The sequence below is a fragment of the Peromyscus maniculatus genome, chromosome 3 (assembly GCF_049852395.1).
Source record: "Peromyscus maniculatus bairdii isolate BWxNUB_F1_BW_parent chromosome 3, HU_Pman_BW_mat_3.1, whole genome shotgun sequence".
Lineage (NCBI taxonomy): Eukaryota > Metazoa > Chordata > Mammalia > Rodentia > Cricetidae > Peromyscus > Peromyscus maniculatus.
In genome coordinates this window covers 28101664-28114475 of record NC_134854.1, presented here as the reverse complement: position 1 = coordinate 28114475, position 12812 = coordinate 28101664, and the positions used below count along the sequence as shown (strand labels likewise).

Genomic DNA, 12812 nt, shown 5'->3' with positions numbered 1-12812 from the left:
CGTGGAACGTCTTCCAGGTTCCCAGATTCCCCTAGGACGTCTCCCAGGGTTCAGTGGCGAAGTCCAGACCCGTCGGTCCCCCCTTTCAGATCCACTGACACAGACAGATTATCAGACGCAGGCGCGGAGACAAACAAACAACATTTAACACTCAGACAAACAGACAACCCTCAGACTGGACAGGGATGACATAAATCAAGGCCGGCCGGCTTACCTCCTGATGGTGGGTCGGTGGTCCCAGGGAGGGGTCTCAATCCCCGTACGGGCCACCAAATGAAAGACCCCCGGCTGAGATCTTTCTCCGGGAGAGACCCCAAACCCAAGGAACACACCGAAACCACAGATCAGATGCAAAAGCAAGAGGGTTTATTTAGACCAGGTACCTGGGGCGAAGTCTCTTGGAGGACTTGCGCGCTTTCCTAGGGCAAGGGGGACTTTTTATGGGATCCCAGGGGCAGAGGCGCGGTTACAGAAGCGAGAAGCATAGTTACAGGGTCCCTATTGGTTGTTTCAAAGAAGGCCAGGGTGAACTTGGGGTCATATGTGTGTGGCTGATTTGGCCTTGTCCAGGCCAGCTGCTTATTCCTCAAGGCCAGGGGCCCGCCATAAAATATCAACTGTCTTACTCCCAAGGCTGCTGACCACAGTTATCTCTCTCAAGGCTGGCCATAGCTATCTCTGTCAAGGCCGGGTAGCTGGCTATGGCTGTGAACTCCTGTTTTTCTGATTCCTGCAGAATGGCGTTTCTAAGGCCAAGTTATTGGGGGGGGCATAACATCGGCCCAACGCCCCATATCCTCATAATGGAGCGGGGGTCTTTCATTGGCAGGTTGGCGGTGCCCAGCAGGAACTCCCTACAAGACACAAAACAGCTGAGGAGGCTAGGCATGAGGGCACAAGTGTGTAGTCTCAGCATTTAGGAGAAGACAAAAGGATGAGAGTTGGAGGCTAGCCTAGGCTGCAGAGCAAGACCCTATCTTAAATACAGCCAAGGGCTGAGCAAGGGTAGCTTAATGGTAGAGCATGTACATTGCATGCACCAATCACTGGGTTCCATCCCCAGCATCACAGAGCAGCCCTTGGGCAGAAGCTACTTAAAGCTGTGACTGTAGGAAAACAGTGACGCTCAGCATCCTACACAGCACTTGGAGAAATCCATGCACTTTCATAGTGAGTCAGGTTGTTAGCATCGATGGTATAAGGACTTCAAGGTGAACGAGGAAGAGACCCAGTGAGCACAGCTGGACCAGCACTGTGCAGAGGTGCAGTGGGAACACAGTGACCCAGACTGAACAGGATGACTAGGCACTAGAGAATTCTCTCCACTTTTCAGCATATGTTTGGGAAGCTATTTTGAAAAAGTCTTGTCTGAGCTTGCTACTCCAGGAATCAAAGTGCCTTGCACCTGTTTCCAGGAACTGGCAATAAACATGATTACGGTACTGAGTTGGAGCCTGGTCCCCTAGGAGAATTCTGTTCCAAGTGTAACCTGTCTATGACAGGGAGGGGAACTGAGTACAGTTCCTCTTTAAGACTGTCAGCTGACTCTGCTTAAGAGATAAGTAGAAACACTAGAGCCCTGGGCATTAGCAGTGACTGGCAGGGCCCATGCTGCCCAACCCTGTTGCTGTGGGATGTTCTGTATGTTAATGTGTTGCTCTGATTGATTAATAAATAAAACACTGATTGGCCAGTAGCCAGGCAGGAAGTATAGGTGGGACAAAGAGAGAGGAGAATTCTGGGAAGTGGAAGGCTGAGGCAGAGAGACGCTGCCAGCTGCTGCCATGACAAGCAAGAAGTAAGGTACCAGTAAGCCATGAGCCATGTGGCAAGGTAGATTTATAGAAATGGGTTAAGATATAAGAACTAGATAACAAGAAGCCTGCCATGGCCATACAGTTTGTAAACAATATAAGTCTCTGTGTTTACTTGGTTGAGTCTAAGCGGCTGTGGGACTGGTAGGTGAGAGAGATTTGTCCTGACCGTGGGCCAGGCAGGACCAGAAAAACTCCAGCTACACCCTGTTGTTGACTTATAACCTCATATCCTCTCACGACCCCTGAGTGGCCACCACAGATAGTGCTAGGGATCCCGATGCCCTTTAGTATCCTCTGTACCCCCTTCACCCCATGAGGTATGCAGAGCAAGTGTTTGCAGAATAAACCTGCAGGGGCCTGTGTGCTAGCTCTAGATCTTACTCTAGAGCAGTGGTTCTCAACCTTCCCACTGCTGAGACCCTTCATACAGTTCCTCATGTGGTGCTGACCCCCAACCACAACATTGTTCTCGTTGCTACTTTGTAACTGTAATTTTGCTAGTTATGAATCATTATGTAAATATATGTGTTTTCTGGTGGTCTTTGTTGACCCCTGTGAAAGGGTCATTCATCCCCCCCAAAAGGGTTGTGACCCACAGGTTGAGAACCACTGCTCTAGAGCAAAGGCACTCAAAGGTATTTCAAATGCTGGTGCCACCTGTCAGGAACAAGTGGATGAGGAAAGGAATGAAAAGGACCTGCATTTGCTCTCCTGGAGGCGCACATGACTAAGAAATGTGGAAGAAACTGATCACAGAGGGTGTGTATCTACTTTAGTAGAGGAAATTTTCATTTTTATTTTAAAATTTTAATTTTCTATTTGTGTGTGTGTGAGTGTGTGTATGCATGCACACACATGGATGTAACTGTCACAAAATACATGTGGAGGTCAGGGGACAGCGTTGGGGAGTAGGTCTTCTCCTTGTCCCATGGATTTCAGGGTTGACATAAGTGACTAGGCTTGAACAGCAACCGCTTTCCCTTGCTGATCCATCCCTCTGGCCTGTCTTATCTGACTTGCTTGTATTTATTCTTTGTTGTTGCTGTTTGTTTTCCTGTTTCTGTGTGGTTCTGAGGAGCAAGCCTAACATTTTGAGCACATTTGCTTGACTCTGTTGCTAAGCTATGTATTCCCAGCCCACACATTAATATTCCCATGACCCTGTGTTGATTGAACCTCGGTACATACTTAAAGAACAGAGGATACCTAGCCGCTGGTAGGCATGGCTGAGCTAAGATCCCTTCTTAGACATCCGTCCCCATAGCAACAGCAGAGAGTAAGGTTGTAGACACTGCACCTGAAAGACCTCTACATGGGCTTTCTCCAGACCCTGTGTCAGACTGTCCCTTGCAAACAGATCTGGAAAAGTAGGCACAATGAGTTTGTTCCATCAATCAGATACTCTGTTGTCTATGTCACACCACAGCAAGCCCACTCTTCTGAGACCTACAGAAAAGGGAGGTCCTTCAGACTCCAAATTAGCATACATTGTATAAAAGCCCCATTTCCAAGCAAAGGAGCTACAGGGAAGCAGTACACCATAAAATAAACCTACATCCAAGGTCATGTTACCTAGAGAAACTGCTTACTATGAAGACCCCTCATAAAAGCTGTGACAAAATGCCTCATTTGAGAGAAATAATTTAAAGGGAAAAATAAAATGTTTTATTTGGTTTCCAGGTTCAGAGTTTTCAGTCCATATCTGACTTAGTCCATTGCTTCCAGGATGGTGGTAAAACAGAACATCATTATTTCACGAGCCTGTTGTAGACAAAGCTGCTCCCCTTATGGTGGTAAGGAAACCGAAAGAGTTAAAAGCGACAAGGACAACGTGTAGCTCTAGAAACATGCATCTGCCCTCTTTTCTCAACTAGGCCCTACCTCCTTCAGTTCCCAATGGCTTGCAGTAATCTATTAAGCTAAGTGGATTAACTCATTGATGAGGTTTGAGTCCTCATAATCCAAAATTCTCTGAGCAGGGCTATATTGGGGGCCATGTCTTCAATGAATGAGCCTTTGGAAGACTTTCTATACTAAAACTATAATAAAACTAGAAAAATACCCATCTCAACAGATGCTTATGCACAAAATTCAACATAACAATCAGGAGACATTAGTGCAAAGGGGCATGATCACTTAAAAAGTTCATAATTTGCCGGGCAGTGGTGGCGCACGCCTTTAATCCCAGCACTCGGGAGGCAGAGGCAGGCGGATCTTTGTGAGTTTGAGGCCAGCCTGGGCTACCAAGTGAGTTCTAGGAAAGGCGCAAAGCTACACAGAGAAACCCTGTCTCGAAAAACCAAAAAAAAAAAAAAAAAAAGTTCATAATTCTCTTGTAATTGATTCCAAAGATATCAAAATGAATATACCAACAGATATGCCAAATAATTAAAAAAGAATGCTTTTTAAGAGTACTTAATAACAGCCATAGTTTGACATGAATTTAATCCCAGTGCTCAGGAGACTGAGGCAGGAACATCACTATAGGTTTGAGACCACCCCGGGCTACATAGTAAGACTCTTGTCTCAAAAATGAATAGCTATTCTGAAAAGAACCAAACAGATTTCTGGGGAATGAAAACCTTAATAAGAATCTTTAAAATGAAGTTGGAAGCTCCACTCCTAGAGTGGATCAAGCAAAAGATAGGATGTCCAGGCTTAACACACACCCATGTATGTATGTGTATATGTATATATGTATATGTATATATGTGTATATGTGTATATGGATATATGTATGGATGTAGATGTGGATGTATATGTGTGTGTATATATGTGTATATGTGTGTATGTATGTGTTTATATATGTATGTATGTATTAAGGTGTGAGATCTCTAGGACATCATTAGAAGATTAAAGGTCAGTAGGTCAGTAGGTAAATGATAGATTTGTATATAGACTGACTTAACATATGTATATGCTTATTAGACATAGAAAAGAGGCTCAAAATATAGAAAACCTTTTTACTGAAATAGTAGAAAATTTCTCAAATCTTGGGAAATATATGGCCATCCAGATACAGGAGGTATTTATGACCCCAAATAGACATGACAACAGAATCACCTCTTCATGACATAGCTGAACTGTTGAAAGTATAGAACAACAACAAAAAATGAGTATTAAAAGGTGAAGAAGCCTCAACTCGAATTTCAAGGCAAACCTGTCAGAATAGCAGCAACTTTCCCAGCAGGAATTCGCAGGACCAGGGGGTGTGGAATAGTCTGTCTGACATGTGGGGTGTGGAATAGTCTGTCTGACATGTGGGACATGGAATAGTCTGTCTGACATGTGGGACATGGAATAGTCTGTCTGACATGTGGGACGTGGAATAGTCTGACATGTGGGGTATGGAATAGTCTGTCTGACATGTGGAGTACGGAATAGTCTGTCTGACGTGTGGGACATGGAATAGTCTGTCTGACATGTGGGGTATGGAATAGTCTGTCTGACATGTGGGGTACAGAATAGTCTGACATGTGGGGTGCAGAATAGTCTGTCTGACATGTGGGGTGTGGAATAGTCTGTCTGATGTGTGGGGTATGGAATAGTCTGTCTGACGTGTGGGACATGTAATAGTCTGTCTGACATGTGGGACATGGAATAGTCTGTCTGACATGTGGGGTATGGAATAGTCTGTCTGACATGTGGGGTACGGAATAGTCTGTCTGACGTGTGGGATACGGAATAGTCTGTCTGATGTGTGGGGTATGGAATAGTCTGTCTGATGTGTGGGGTGTGGAAGAGTCTGTCTGACGTGTTGGGTGTGGAATAGTCTGTCTGATGTGTGGGTTACGGAATAGTCTGTCTGACATGTGGGGTGTGGAATAGTCTGGCTGACGTGGTGTGTGGAATAGTCTGTCTGACATGGGACAGAAAGTACCTACGAACCTAATCATTGTGCCTCTCAAAGTTAACCTTCAGAGCATTAAAGACTTTCCAGTAGCGTAAGCTAAGACAATTCCTGACCCCTGGACTAGCACTCGAGTAGATAATTAAGGACGCTGGTATGTAGCTCAGATGGCAGACTACTTGCCCAGTGTACACAAAGTAAGAGAAGATGGAAGACAGTGGAGATATGATCAAAGTGTGATATATGCATGTATAGAAATATCCCTGTGAAACCCATCAATTTAAACAATACTTATTAATAACTAACATAAAAATAAAAGATAAGTTTTAGGAAAGGCTTCTGTTAAACTTCTCTTAATTTTGTTATAAAATGAAACTTCAAAAAAAATTATATTTTTTTATATTTGAGATGTTAATTCCTGTGAGCAACTTTATGAAGTTATTTATGAAATTCAGTGATAGCTTTAGCACATAGATGTCTACTTGTTAAATTTGACTATTTTAGCAATTCTTGTGTCCTTAGGACTGAACTGGGCAAAGTAGATGAAAAAAAGAAATAAAAAGTAAAATAAAGAAACGTGACTGCTCCTAGGTATGGTAGAGGAAATGGTTTATTGTAGATAAAAGGGAGACATAGTCAGAGGCAGGGACATCTGGAGGAGGTCAGAGCGGACATGTCTAGACTGAGCTGTACACGTGGGATGAAGTGGGGAGAGATGGGAACCAGGTGCAGCAGCCAGGAGACCCCAAAGGTACAAAGAGCGTGGATAACAAGCGTGGTTGGATTATATAGGGAAGAGCAGCCCAATGCCCTGGGCTGGAGAGTTGGGTAGTGGCACAGGAGGCCTGTGACAGAGAGAGACGGAGGGATGCAGGGAGAACCTGGCTGCCAGAGTCTGCTTTGCATGTGAAATAGGCACCTCAGCCATTTGTGCCTGGTTTGAAACCTAACAGTAGATAGACTCAATAATAGAAAAACTCAGCCTCAACTCAAGTCCATTGAGTTTGTAACCTTCACTTTTAAACCACATTATGTTTTACTTATTTCATTCTTCAAATTTAACATATGTATGGAAAGCCAGGAGAATTTGCAAGAGAAATATTAGAACAATTAAAATACAATCAGGAAAATGTTTACAAATACAAATAGATTTCCTTTTCTTAATTTTTAAAAATTTATCTATTTTTATTTACTGGTTCTTTCTTGTATACATATTTTTGTTTAATTTATTTTTTACATCCCTACCGGTTTTTCCTCCCTCCTTCTCAGCTCCTCTCTCCCACCTCCCCTCTGCCCACCCACCCTCCCCCATCCACCCCTCCTCCATTTCTATTCAGAAAAGGGCAGGCCTCCCATGGATATCAACAAAACATGGCATCTCAAGTTGCCATAAGGCTAAGCACCTCCCCTAATATAAGGCAGGGACAAGGCAACCCAGGATGAGGAATTGGGTACCAAAAGCCCACAGAAGAGTCAGAGACAGACCCTGCTCCCACTGTTAGGAGTCCCACAGGAAGACCAAACTACACTACTGTAACCTATGTGCAGAAGGCCTAGGTCAGTCCCACGCAGGCTCCCTGGTTGTCAGTTCAGTCTCTGTGAGACCCTGCGAGGCCTGGTTAGTTGATTCTGTGGTTTGTTATGGTGACCTTGACCCTCTGGCTCCTACAGTCCTTCCTTCCCCTCTTCCATAGGATTCCCCGAGCTCTGCCTCATGGTCGGCTGTTTCCATCAGTTGCTGCATGACGCCTCTCTGATATCAACTGGGCGAGGCACCAATCCCAGCACATCCCATAGTCTGGACAGATCAGAGGTTGAAGGTTATGTGACTGGATTGGTCTCCCGGTCCCTCCACTGGAAGTCTGCCTGGTCACCGGTGAAGGCCAGTTCAGGCTACATATCCACTATTGCTAAGTGGGTCATCTTAGCTGGGGTCATCCTTGTGGATTCCTGGGAGTTTCCCTTGCACTAGGTTTCTACCTGACCCCCAAAGCCCCCCTTTTTCTAGTGTCCTTCAGTACTTTCCCCTCATCCCCTGTTGCCTTTTTAAAAAATTGTTGCTGCCTTTTAAGCCACAGCTGTCCAAATCAGCAACTGCAACTGTTGCTATCAGCAGCAGTAGGGCTGCAAGAGTTGCAGCCTGGGGAAATTCTGTTCCCTCGGGCACCCACTCTTTTAAAGCTACAAAGGAAACTTAACTGAATCTCTGTCATTTAAAGAACTCAAGGTTCAAATGGTAAAGTGGAATTCTGCTGCTCAGAGAGGCTGAATAGCAAGTAGCTCACCTCCTCTCCTTGCTTGCACCCTCCAAAAAGCCCTCATGCTTCCCCTTGCCCCTCCTTATAAACCCTCTTCCACCTGGCTCCTCCCTACCACTTCCTGTCAGCTAGTTGCTGACTCAGCCTCCTGACCCGAGGTGAATTTTATTTACTCAAACATATCTTTGCATCATTAAACAAATGTTTCAGAGCATAAACAAAAGCAACATACCTTAAAATAATATTCTACAACATTTCCCCCTTCTTGTCTAAACAAAAAACGAAAAGTTTTAACTTTAACATAAGACTGTACACAATAAGAACAACTATCAAGTAAAGATTACATTCACAATGTAATGAATTCCAGTTCATTTGTATCTGGCAAATTAAAAGAAAATACTCCATAATCTATTCTATCTTATTGAATCTAAAGTTTTATACCTAACTTACTCTCTATCATAACTAAGGAAAACTGCAACTATAACTATCTAGTCTTTAACTCCATCAAAGACCCCAGAAGGATGATATTATTGGGTAAACAAAAAGTGCATTGCAGACAACTTCCAGAACTCTAGAAATGATATCTGACTGCCTGACAGTTACCCAAAGTTCCTACTGAAACCTTGAATTCATCTTCAGTCTATAGGCCTAGAGTATCTGGCAGACTTTTCAATGAAGCAGGAAATTAGAAGGACTGTTTTGCCTTGTATTGGCAAAGTTTGTCAGTCACTTTCCTCCTTGTCTTGCAAAATATCTGGCAGTTTATTCTGTGAATCAGGAACTCTGAAGGACCATCCCACCTTGTTTTGGCAAAGTTCAGCAGTCACTTTCCTGTGGGTCCTGCATGTCCAATTTATACAACATACTGTCAAGCAGTCCAGGCAAGAGCAGTTTCTTGCCCAAATGGCTAGCCTTGCAACATTGAAAGCAAACTCCAGAAGGAGTTTCTTTGATACCCATGATCTCTGAAGTAAATTGGTGCTGCCAGGAGCAGATGTGTCTAATTGTCATGAGAAGCCCAAAGTTAGCAAAACATTTAAAATGTCATATTATGTAGGTCTTTGAAAGATTTGAAGACCATCTATCTGTCTAAAATATATCTCTATATGATCTGGAAAGCATACCTAGCATATCTACAATTTTGATTGTTATAAATAATTAACCACTAACCTATGTTTCCTGATTATCCTATATAGTTTTTAATAATAGCTTTCAAAAACTAGAACTTCACCCTACATTTCCAAATGAACAGCATAGGCACAATACCTATGTAACAAAAACAACCTTAAATTTTTATCAATATACAAAAATCCTTTAAACAAGATTTAAGCTTTAATAGCATTTCCTTTGCAAATATGGGTACCCTTGTGTTTGGGGCATAGATGTTGACATCATCTTGGTGGATTTTTCCTTTGATGAGTATGAGCTGTCCTTCCCTCTCTCTTTTGATTAATTTTGGTTTGAAGTCTATTTTGTTAGATATTAGAATAGCTACACAAACTTGTTTGTTGGGTCCATTTGCTTAGAAAATCTTTTTCCATCCCTTTACTCTGAAGTAATGTTTGTCTTTGATGTTGGGTATGCTTTTTGTATGCAGCAGAAGGATGGATTCTGTTTTTGTATCCATTCTTTTAGCCTGTGTCTTTTTATTGTGGAATTGAGTCCATTAATATTGAGAGATTGTTAATTCCTGTTATTTTGTTGTTAGTGGTGGTGGTGGTAGTGGCGTGTGTGTGTGTGTGTGTGTGTGTGTGTGTGTGTGTGTGTGTTATTTCCTGTTTTCATGAATTGTAGTTAACCTCCTTAGGTTGGAGTTTTCATTCTAGCACCTTTTGTAAGGCTAGATTTGTGGATATTGTTTACATTTGACTTTATCATGGAATATCTTGTTTCCTCCATCTATGGTGATTGAAAGTTTTGCTAGGTATATTAGTCTAGGATGGCATCTGTGGTCTCTTAGAGTCTGCAGGACATCTTTCCAGCCTCCTCTGACTTTTAGAGTCTCCATTTGAGAAGTCAGGTGTAATTCCAATAGGTCTAGATTCATGTGTACTTGGCCTTTTCCCCTTGTGGCTTTTAATATTCTTTCTTTGTTCTGTACATTTCATTTTTTTGATTATTATGTGTTGGGGGAACTTTATTTTGTGGTCCAATATATTTGATGTTCTATAAGCTTCTTGTGCCTTTATAGAAATGTCCTTCTTTAGATTAGGAAAGTTTTCTTCTGTGATTTTGTTGAAAATAGTTTCTGGGACCTTGAGCTAGGATTCTTCTCCTTTTTCTTTTCCTATTATTCTTAGATTTGGTCTTTTCATAGTGTCCCAGATTTCTTGGTCGTTTTGTGCCAAGAACTTTTTATATTTAACATTTTCTTTGACCACGGTATCAATTTCTTCAATCATATATTCTATGCCTGAGATTCTTTCTTCTGTGTCTTATGTTCTGTTGTTGATACTTGTATCCATAGTTTGTGTTCAGTTACCTATATTTTCCTGCTGGAGGCTGTGGCAATATATAGCAGATGGCAATTGATAGTTCAGGTGTTGACCCACCAGATGAATAATTCTTTGATGGGGAGCACCTTTTGGCAATGACCATGGGGTTACAAACTATAAATGACTGATTGTTTCTGTCTGTAGTTTTTCTCATATGCCATTACATTTGTTCCCTAAAAACAGCTATGGCTATTTTCTCCACTGCTTATGTGTTTACTTATGAATATATTCTATCTATTGAACATACATATAGCTGTGGATGGTCAGAAAGATGATTTCTGCTTAAGCTGTATAATTCTGATGAATAGAAATAATACTAGGATATTTTCATAACTCAGACTGATGTAGGAAGATGACAGTATGCTCAGCTACAAAGATGGCTTTTTCAGATTCAAAATAGACTAGTTGCTCCTGCAAAATATGCACAAAGGCAAGTTCCCAGATGTCTGTTTGTTGAACCAAAGTCAAGCTGATAACATTAAGACATAAACTCCCTGCAGCAATTGACTTTCTGCACATACCCCTAACCTCAAGGTTCAGCCAACTAACTGTTTATTGTTTAAGTCCTGATTTCAATGTCACTGTCTGGGAACCCTGATCACGTAGAACTATGTGCCTGCTTTACTCACCATGCCTGGTCAGCACAACCTTCCTAGCCTGAGAGAAACTATGTGACTTAACATATGTTATTAGAATGGTTCAGACCCTGAAAATGTAACTCATATTTGTCCATACTTTTGCTATTGAAGATGAATGATATGGTATAGATGCAGACAGAGCTATGTAGAGAATACAGAGATATGTATATAGGGCAGAAATATATATGTAGAGGAAAATGAATAAATGAGAGAGTGAATGAATGATGTAATACTATATGAAGAAATACAGCAGAATAAAGAGAAGAAATATATATAGAAGAGAGATGTATATAAAAATGAAGGATAAATAAATGATGTAGAAGAGAGATATAGAAAGATATGTAGGAGTAGAGATGGGTAATATGAGAAAGCTATGAGAACTGTATGAGAGAGCCATGAGATTTTATATATAGAGATAGATAGAAGAGATATATATAGGTGAGATATATAACTATATAGAAAAGATATGGAAAATGTAGCTATATGAAGAATATAGCTGTGTAGAGACAGATTTTCAGAGAGAGATTTTTCAAGATGAAATAAAAGAGAAAATTACTATCAGAAAGTGTGTTTTCTTTTTGAATACCCCTCAAATAGAAAAAGTCTAGCCCTTACTACATTCATGGATTTTTTTTTTTTTTTTTTTTTTTTTTTTTTTTTTTTGCATACCCTGGGTGCCGTCTTGGAGCAGGTTCTCTAGCGGCCGCCAGCTTTTCTATCTCCAGGATTCCCTCAGTTTGTGTTTTCTTTATTCTATTTCTATTTTCAGGTCTTGGGTGGTTTTATTATATGTTATTATGTGTGTGTTTGTGTTTCCTGAATTTCTTTAAGGGATTCGTTCATTTCCTCTTGAAGGACCTCTATCATCTTCATAAGATTGGATTTAAGGTTGCTTTCCTGTGCTTCCATTGTGTTGGAATATCCAGGGCTTGCTATAGTAGGATAGTTTGGCTCTGGTGATGCCATATTGCCCTGGGTGTTGTTGACTATGTTCTTATGCTGGCCTCTAGTCATCGGGGTTTGGAGATATTATCAGTTTTGGTGCTGATTTCTAAAGTTATATTTGTTGGATGGATGCTTTTTGGATGCCCCCCCCCGCCCCGCCGCTGCTTGCTTTCTGTTTCCTCTTGGGTCTTCTGGCCTGAGTGTCCTGTGGTTCTGGTGACCAGCAAGTCTTCAGATCCAATAGTATGTTTCCACTAGGGTTTTAGGTGCTCCTTTTGCTTCTGCGGTTCTGGGATTCTGGGAACTAGCATGGCCTCTGGGGTTCTGGATACTGGTGTGTTCTCTGGAGTTCCATGAGCCTGGAGTTCCCGTGTGGCCTACAGTAGAGCAGAAGTTGTCTGCTGGGTTATGAGCAGAGATATGGAGCCCAGGGAAGGGGATTCTGTTGGGGACTGCTGGGCAGGACTTAAGGAGTATTGGGGGCAGTGTCTTAACTAGGGCTCCTGGGTGAGAGTCTTCTACCAGGGTTTGTGGGAAGGAATATGGAGCCCATGGAAAGGGTGCTATTGGGGACTGCTAGGTGGGGTTTAAGGGGTCTTAGAGGGTTGTGGGTGGTGTTTTACCTGGAGTTCCTAGTACTGGTGTGGCTTCCAGTAGAATGAGAGTAGAATAAACTGGCCTCAGACTTGCAGTAATTCCTCTGCCTCACCCTCCTGGGTGCTAGGATCAGAGGCATAAGTCTCTATGTATAGTAATATTGTCTTTTCATTTAAATATTTTAATTTTTGAGAATTCATTTATAAGTAGTA

At 42.0% G+C, this 12812-nt stretch overlaps 1 protein-coding gene across 2 annotated transcripts in view; it reads left to right on the top strand.

The window, feature by feature from the left end:
* Positions 1 to 12812, top strand: part of Rundc3b (RUN domain containing 3B) — a 160744-nt gene that overhangs the window by 106803 nt on the left and 41129 nt on the right. The window lies entirely within an intron of this gene.